The sequence below is a fragment of the Schistocerca nitens genome, chromosome 1 (genome assembly GCF_023898315.1).
Source record: "Schistocerca nitens isolate TAMUIC-IGC-003100 chromosome 1, iqSchNite1.1, whole genome shotgun sequence".
In the NCBI taxonomy this organism is placed as follows: Eukaryota; Metazoa; Arthropoda; class Insecta; order Orthoptera; family Acrididae; genus Schistocerca; species Schistocerca nitens.
Genome location: NC_064614.1, coordinates 1,028,745,170 through 1,028,754,038, shown reverse-complemented (window position 1 = coordinate 1,028,754,038; position 8,869 = coordinate 1,028,745,170).

Below are 8,869 nucleotides of genomic sequence, written 5' to 3'. Positions count from 1 at the left end.
ACTATGAGATTTTAATGGACTCAGAAAATACAGAAAAGACAGCATTCAGTACAAATTCTCAGCATTACGAATATAAAAGGATGGCAATGGGCTTACGAAATTCAAGAAGTACAGTTTAGAAATTAATCCATTTTGCTTTGGCAAGATTGCAAGGGACAAAATGTTTAGTGCATTTGGTTGACAGCACTTGCCACACAGGTTCTTTAAAGGAAAGTACTGAGAGGCTGCAGGAAATATTGGCTACATCAAGGGCACATAGGTTAAAGTCACAACCAGGTAAGTGTGAATACCTGAGTAAGGGGGTTAATATTTTTAGAACAAAAAAATTATGGATTAATGTGTAAAACCAGATGAACATAATGTGGAAAAGGTGAAGAACTTTCCAGTTCTGACATCCACAAAGGAATTAAAAGATGTTTAGAGCTGAATATTGTCATCAGTTTATTCTCAGGTTCACTAAAATTGTGAATCTGTAGCATAAATTTCTGAAGCCCAAGCACCTTATGAATGGTGAGATCAGCAACAACCAGCTGTTGAGGAACAGAGGAAGATAGATAGATAGATAGATAGATAGATAGATAGATAGATAGAGAGAGAGAGAGATATTAGTAAGTCCTCCCATATTGAGCTACCCAGATTTTGAGAAAACATTTATAGTGATTACCGATGCCACTGGAAAAGCATTGAGAGTAGTTCTGTCACGCGGAAAGATAGGTGCAGATTTGCCAATCGCCTATGCTTCACCGTCATTGAATAAGACTGATAGGAACTATTTTGCAACTGAGTGCTTAACAACTGTACAAGTAAGAAAGCTTTTAGGCCATATGTCTATGAGAGACACTGATCACAAGCACTGATGCGGATTTTCAGTCTCAAAGATCAAGTGCTGAATTAATTAGAAAGAGGTCGAAACTAGAGAGGGATTCTTAAGACATCATGTATAAACCTGGAAAGCTCAATGCAAATTCATATGCATTAAGTTGAATGCAGTCTGACGATATAGAGGATACAGGAGAAGACACAGGACACATAAGAGTGGTTAGGGAAAACAAAGAACAGGAAGAAGAAAACACACAAATCAGTGCAGAGGAAAAGGCCAAAATCTTGGAGAAAATGCACAATAATTTGTTAGGCAGACATCAAAGTATGCATAGAACCTTAGACTGAAAAAAGAATTATATGCAGTGGAAAGGTGAAAACATTAATGTAGAACAACACATCACGAAGTGTAACAAATGTCAAAGGAATGAGTTCACAAGGAACAAGACAAAGGTGCCTTTAGTATTTACAGATATGGCGATGGCAGGATTGGAGAAATGTAACATGGACATTGTCGGTCTGTTATGTATAAGAAATGGCAATTGATAACTCTTGACATTCCAAAATGATTTGAGCAAGTCAGTGGTAGCAATGCAAATCGAGATACAGGACATCAAGACAGTGGCAGAGAAATTTGTAGAAGAAATTCTGTTGAGGTACAGAATTGTACCAGTATTTTTTTGTTTTTAACAATCCTAGAGCCAGACCACAGCTTTCATCCACAGATAAATGGGACACTGGTGGAATATTTGCGACACTTCATAAAAGAGAACCATACACTTCATAAAAGAGAATAACAGTAATTGGCATCTATGAATGCCATACAGTACTTTCGTATTTCATACAACACCACATACTAACACTACGTACATACCAAATGAGTCCATGTTTGGGAGAAAACTAACCATTCCAGAGCACTACACAAAAAGAAAACTGTTGGATATAATTATGATGATTACATTTAACAGTTGTGAACTAGAATGCAAGACACACACTAAGTAGCATGAGACAGGATAAAAGAAGTGAAAGAAAGAGGTGTGGGCCAGATTTTGCAGGAAAAATTAGGTGACAAGTACCAGGTCTCAAGTATTTTCAAGCCCAGTACATGTATTAGCCAAGTGATAGAGGATGTAGGATCACTGTGCAAGAGTTTTACAAAGCAGGATCATGTTGTGGCAGTGGGTGGAACAGAAGACAGGGATCAGGGCTACAATGTTGAGTGTGACCTGGTAAAAAAAAAATAGCATCTGCAACAAACCATACAAATGTTGGCTTGGTTCCTGCTTTCATGCGGTATGATCAGCCCCAACTGAACAGCTATATCAGGAGGATATCAATGTGGAGCTAGATCAGCTGCTTTGGGCAGCTACTTTGTCAGGCATAGGTTTGGTTACTGTTGATGGTATTGGTAGGTGGGACTTCACAAGACATGGTCTGCATCTGAGATGTGGCTGAGATGACAGCAAAATCTTTAAGAGGAAAGGGGGGGGGGGGGGGGCACTGGGCACTGAAACTCATGGCAGTACCTCTTTTTCAGGTTAAGATCAGTGTCCAGTCATCCAACACTGATTCAGATTAAGCTTAATGAGAAGTTCAGGCAGGCAGGCAGGTACTAGAAATATTAAAACATCACAATATTCTCATAACAGTACATTGAAAAATAATGTTACGGGTACAGAAATGGTAAATGTAAATGGATATAAGCTTTCAGCACATGTACCTACAGACACTATGGAGAGGGGAGGAGTTGTCATACATGTTAAAATCTGTCATGGTACAAAAATTTGGAACTAAAAAATTTTGTGTAGAGCAATATATAGAAGCATGTGCATGTGAGCTCAAATTAAATAATGGTACTTTTATAATTGTAGCTGTGTCCCCCTAGGGAAATTTCAAGCTATATTTGAAAAACACGAGGTGCATGAGGGTGTACCACTACGACCCATTGTGAGCAATATTGGGGAAGCCACCTACCCAGCTGCAACATATATCAAGAAAATGTTGGCACCATATGTAGGGAAGTGTGCACACCACATCCGCAACTCACGGGACTTTGTGGAACGTCTTAAAAACCTACGTTTCTCAGATGCAGACTTAATGGTCAGTTTTGACGTGGTGTCCCTGTTCGCCAGAGTGCCCCTTAAGGACACGCGTGACTTAATAAGTGAGAAGTTTGATGGAGCTGTGCTGGATCTGTTTAAGCATATTCTAACATCGACTTACTTCCTATGTGGAGGTCAATTCTATGAACAGACTGAAGGGGTGGCGATGGGCAGCCCCTTGTCACCAGTAGTGGCCAACCTGTTTATGGAGAAGTTCGAGGACGAGGCTCTTACAACTGCCACTTACCAGCCAACATGCTTCCTGAGATACGTTGATAACACATTTGTCATTTGGCCCCACGGTCGCGAAAAACTGGAAGACATCCTGGACCACCTGAACTCAAGGCATCCGAATATTGAATTCACCATAGAGCTAGAAAAGGACAGTCAGCTTCCATTTCTGGATGTCCTGGTGAAGAAGAAGGCGGATGGCACCTTCAGCCACAGTGTGTACCGAAAGCCAACACACACAGACTTATACCTACAGGCCGACAGCTGCCACCACCCAGCACAAAAGACCGGGGTGCTTAGAACACTCTTACACAGAGCCAAGACACTGTCTGACTCTGACAGCCTGGCAGGGGAACTTGAACATCTTCAAAAAGTGTTTGCTAACAACGGATTCTCATCCAGGGACATCCGCAGAGCTCTACATCCCGCCAGATGTCAGGATACACCGGAGAACGAGCAAGAAGAAGAAATCAAGAAGCTGGCATTTTTACTGTATGCCGGGCCTGTCTCTGCCAAGATCAGCAGAATACTAATGAAACATAACATCAAGAGTGTCTTCTGCCCACCTAGCAAAATCAGGGCTTTACTTGGAACAGTCAAAGATGACCTGGGCTTAAGGAAGCCTGGCATTTACAATATTCCTTGTGAATGCAGTATGTCCTACATTGGCCAAACGACTAGAACGGTGGAAATCAGATGTAAGGAACACCAGCGACATACCAGGCTAAGGCAGGCCACAAAATCAGCAATAGCAGAACACTGCCTACAGTTGGAACATTCCATGGATTATGAGAACACCAAGGTCATGGTCCAGACCCCCAGGTTCTGGGATAGTGTCATCACTGAATCTACAGAGATAAAGATGGCACAAAACCTGATTAACCAGGAAGCAGGATACCAGCTAAGCGCTGCATGGAACCCGGCATTTGAACTGCTGAAGCAATACCAGAGAAAATGTGTTTCCAACACCAACAATGAGACTCAGACATCCACACACTGAAGGCACAAACCAAGAAGGGAACACCAGGAGGCCACGACCGCAGTTGGAGGCGGCCAGAGTGGGCGCGGACAGAATAGGGAACACCTAGAGCGGCAGGATAGCGCGACCCGTGGGCGCGGACCGACTAGGGAATGGCAAACAGAACACCAGGGACCGGGCAGGCATAAATATGCGACCCGGTCCAGCAAGCAGCCAGTCTCAGGGAACACCTGATGAAGACGTCAAGTAATTACGTCGAAATATCGTGTTTGGAAGACGCTGATATCCGGCAGAAAACCCGATTTCGACGAGATGTCATCAAATCGCCGGGAAAGTCTAAGAAATTACAATGTTGTTTGAGCTGACACACAGTACATTATGTAGCGACAAATGAGCAAATATATGCAGGGTGGTCCATTGTTCATGACCGGGCCAAATACCTCACGAAGTAAGTGTCAACAAAAAAACTACAAAGAACCAAACTTGTCTACCTTGAAGGGGGAAACCAGATGGCGCTATGGTTTGCTCGCTAGATGGTGCTGTCATAGGTCAAACGGGTATCAACTGTGTTTTTTTAAAATAGGAACCCCCATTTTTTATTACATATTCATGTAGTATGTAAAGAAATATGAATGTTTTAGTTGGACCACTTTTTTCGCTTTGTGATAGATGGCGCTGTAATAGTCACAAACATATGGCTCACAATTTTAGACGAACAGTTGGTGACAGGTAGGTTTTTTAAATTAAAATACAGAACGTAAATACGTTTGAACAGTTTATTTCAGTTGTTCCAATGTGATAAATGTACCTTTCTGAACTTATCATTTCTGAGAACGCATGCTGTTACAGTGTGATTACCTGTAAATACCACATTAATGCAATAAATGCTCAAAATTATGTCTGTCAACCTCAATGCATTTGGCAATACGTGTAACGACATTCCTCTCATCAGAGAGTAGTTCGCCTTCCGTAATGTTCACACATGCATTGACAATGAGCTGATGCATGTTGTCGGGCATTGTTGGTGGATCACGATAGCAAATATCCTTCAACTTTCCCCACAGAAGGAAATCCGGGGATGTCAGATCCGGTGAACGTGCGGGCTTCGATGACCATTCCACCTGCCATGAAATATGCTATTCAATACTGCTTCAACCGCACGTGAGCTGTGTGCCCGACATCCATCATGTTGGAAGGACATCGCCATTCTGTCATACAGTTAAACATCTTGTAGTAACATCAGTAGAACATTATGTAGGAAATCAGCATACATTGCACCATTTAGATTGCCATCGATAAAACGGGGGCCAATTATACTTCCTCCCATTATGCCGCACCATACATTAACCCGCCAAAATCGCTGATGTTCCACTTGTCGCAGCCATCGTGGATTTTCCGTGGCCCAATAGTGCACATTATGCCGGTTTACGTTACCACTGTTGGTGGATGACACTTCGTCGCTAAATAGAACGCGTGCAAATAATCTGTCGTCGTCCCATAATTTCTCTTGTGCCCAGTGGCAGAACTGTACATGACGTTCAAAGTCATCGCCATGCAATTCCTGGTGCACAGAAATATGGTACAGGTGCAGTCAATGTTGAGGTAGCATTCTCAACACCGACGTTTTTGAGATTCCTGATTCTCGCGCAATTTGTCCGCTACTGATGTGCGGATTAGCTGCGACAGCAGCTAAAACACCTACTTGGGCCTCAGCATTTGTTTCAGGTCGTGGTTCACATTTCACATGTGGCTGAACACTTCCTGTTGCCTTAAATAACGTAACTATCCGGCGAACGTTCGAGACACTTGGATGTCGTCGTCTAGGATACCGAGCAGCATACATAAAACACCTGTTGGGCATTTTGATCACAATAGCCATACACCAACACAATATCGATCTTTTCCGCAGTTGGTAAATGGTCCATTTTAACACGGGTAATGTATCACGAAGCAAATACCATCTGCACTGGCAGAATGTTACGTGATACCACGTACTTAAATGTTTGTGACTATTACAGTGCCATCTATCACAAAGCGAAAAAAGTGGTCCAACTAAAACAATCATATTTCTTTACCTACTACACAAATATGCAATAAAGAATGGGGGTTCCTATTTTTAAAAAAATGCCCGGTCACTATCAATGGACCACCCTCTCTCTCTGTGTGTGTGTGTGTGTGTGTGTGTGTGTGTGTGTGAATAAGTGGGAACAATTCGTTACATATTCACTAAGGATGATGGGTGTAGGACTGAGGAAAATAGCTGTGTTCGTCACCATCAATGGGCAGATAATAAATTTAGCCTCTCTGTTTAGAGAATTAAGTACAGGGTATGAGCAGTTCGGTAACGGCCATTGCGCGCACCCAAGTAGGGATTCTTGTACCACATATTGTGAATCCAATACAGACAGTAAAACATTTAAGTTTGATTCAAGATGACTTTCCATACCCTTACCAGAAGCGTAAGGATTCATGCTCCCAAAAACCATGGATTTGGATGCCTTTATGCCAGGTGATGTAAGAGGATATGTTATTAACATTCCAGGGGGAAAAAAAAAAAAGTTCAATTTATACAGTATGTTGCCACTCGCAACCATGACAGATGATGCACGGAAATATATTTGTATACAGGCAGAGAAAGGGTATTTACTATTAGATAATTCTAACAAGCTGCACACTAAACTTTCAGCAGATCTATTAGAATCTAAAAAGTGTGCAGAGGAAAAAAGATATATAAACAAATCTTTGTAATGTTGTCCATGTTGACAAGGACGAGTGTGAAGTCCAATTATTGCACAGCAGGCACATTATAAAGAATGGTGCATGGAAGTTAATTTCCTTAGAAACAAGTTTGAGGACACATTTTAGTGATAATGTACGGCAATATGTATGCCCAAAAGAAGAAAGTATGACCACATTTTGTGTGAGGAAACTGCTTCCAGGGATATTTACCTATAATGTGCGGGATTATTAATGTTCCATACAAACTGCAACGCTTGTGTGAGTCCAATCAAATAGAAAAATACAGACCAATGTCACTTCAAGGGGCTTTGGCCCTAGCATTAAATTAGAAACAGGTAGTTATAAAGAATAATAGCAAAGGTTGAAACGTATCACAGGTACCAGTAGAATTATCATTAGGACATGTAGTTACTAGGTTACATAGCCTACAGAAAGTTTGAGAAGAACTGGAGGATGGGAAGCAGCACACTAATATACACCATAAGGAAATGGGGCAGGAGAAAAAAGCCCAACCTTACTCTACAGGTACATAAACAGGCTTAATTTCAACTATAATAATAGTTATATGTTGCTGTTGCTCACATTGCCTGTGTTGTAGATACATATCAATTTATTAGTGACTGTTTTGGCAGTGGAAATTGTTGCTGGTCAGTAAGTGCTAAGACTACTGTAGTTAACAGACCAGAGTTTATTTGATAGAAGGATAGTTGATGTCGTCATCTATGAGAGATCCTTATGAAGAAGATAAAGTGTACATAAAAAAATAGAATGTAGAAATAAATGTATGTGTAAAATTAAAGGATATAGTGGCACACCTGTGTAAGTGCTCACGAATTATTTTAGGGGTGAAGGTGTCATTGTTACCGAATTTTATTAGTGTAAGAAATGGTAAGGCTGTGAAGAAAGGAGAGAAGCTTTATTAACAGAAATATTTAAGACTATGCATAAAGCGTGGCATCAGGCAAACATCAGAAAGTGGGCCAGCACTCCACGTTAAGTCCGACTTTTTGACATATGGATGAGAAAAAGGCAGTGTTGTAATGGCTAGGTAAGGATAACACCCTGGAGCTGGTATACACCAGAATGTACATCTCATCTCCATTTCAAAATGACCAGGGCTAACTTTCTCCTACATTTCCGTTGATGTTCTGATTGTGCCATACAGGCCACACCTTCATCAAGACCTGTGTGGGGCACAACAGTATCCAACTACAATGGCTCATCCTGGGTGAGCGAAGCAAAAATTTCTAGACCATGCAGAGCAGATTACTCCAAAACACCTGAGAGTTGTAAAAGGTATTAAGGACAAAATATCTGGAAATAGTTATAGAAAACAGTATCTACTCCTGTGCAACATAAACCAATGTTGGGCATGTAATATCCCCCCCCCTCCCTCCCCCCCCCCCCCCCCCCCCACACACACAAATCTAATGCAAGTACTTCATCATAAAAACATATCTGAAATTTTCATGAAAATAATTGATTAGGTTTATCTCCTGCCTGTAACCAGGAGTAAAACAGAATCAATACATTAAATTTTGCACTGACTACTTCCTGGCCTTAAGTGCCTGTTGATAAAGCTTTCAATTGCAAGGCACATTTTATCATACATCAGTTCAGAAACTTTTCGAAATAAGGACAATACAGTGTTCATTAACAGACTTCTTGCACAAAGGGTGTTAGGCCAATGGGCTTACCGACAATCTCACAGTGTATTAATTCCCTTGCTTACCAACAATCTCATAGCACATTAATTCCCTTATCTTCCTTAACTGTTGTCAAAAATTTTAAGTCAGACACTATCATTTACTTTCCTAAACATAAAGCTAGAAAAAAATGCATTACTCTGCTTTAGCATTGTGCATGGAAGAGTGAACACAAAAAAAAGTTTTCACCACTTCCCCAGAAATCTAAAATACCTAACTACCCATAAAATATAATTTCAGACAGCAAAGATGGATGTGCTATCTTAAATGGAGTTATTCACAGAAACATTGAT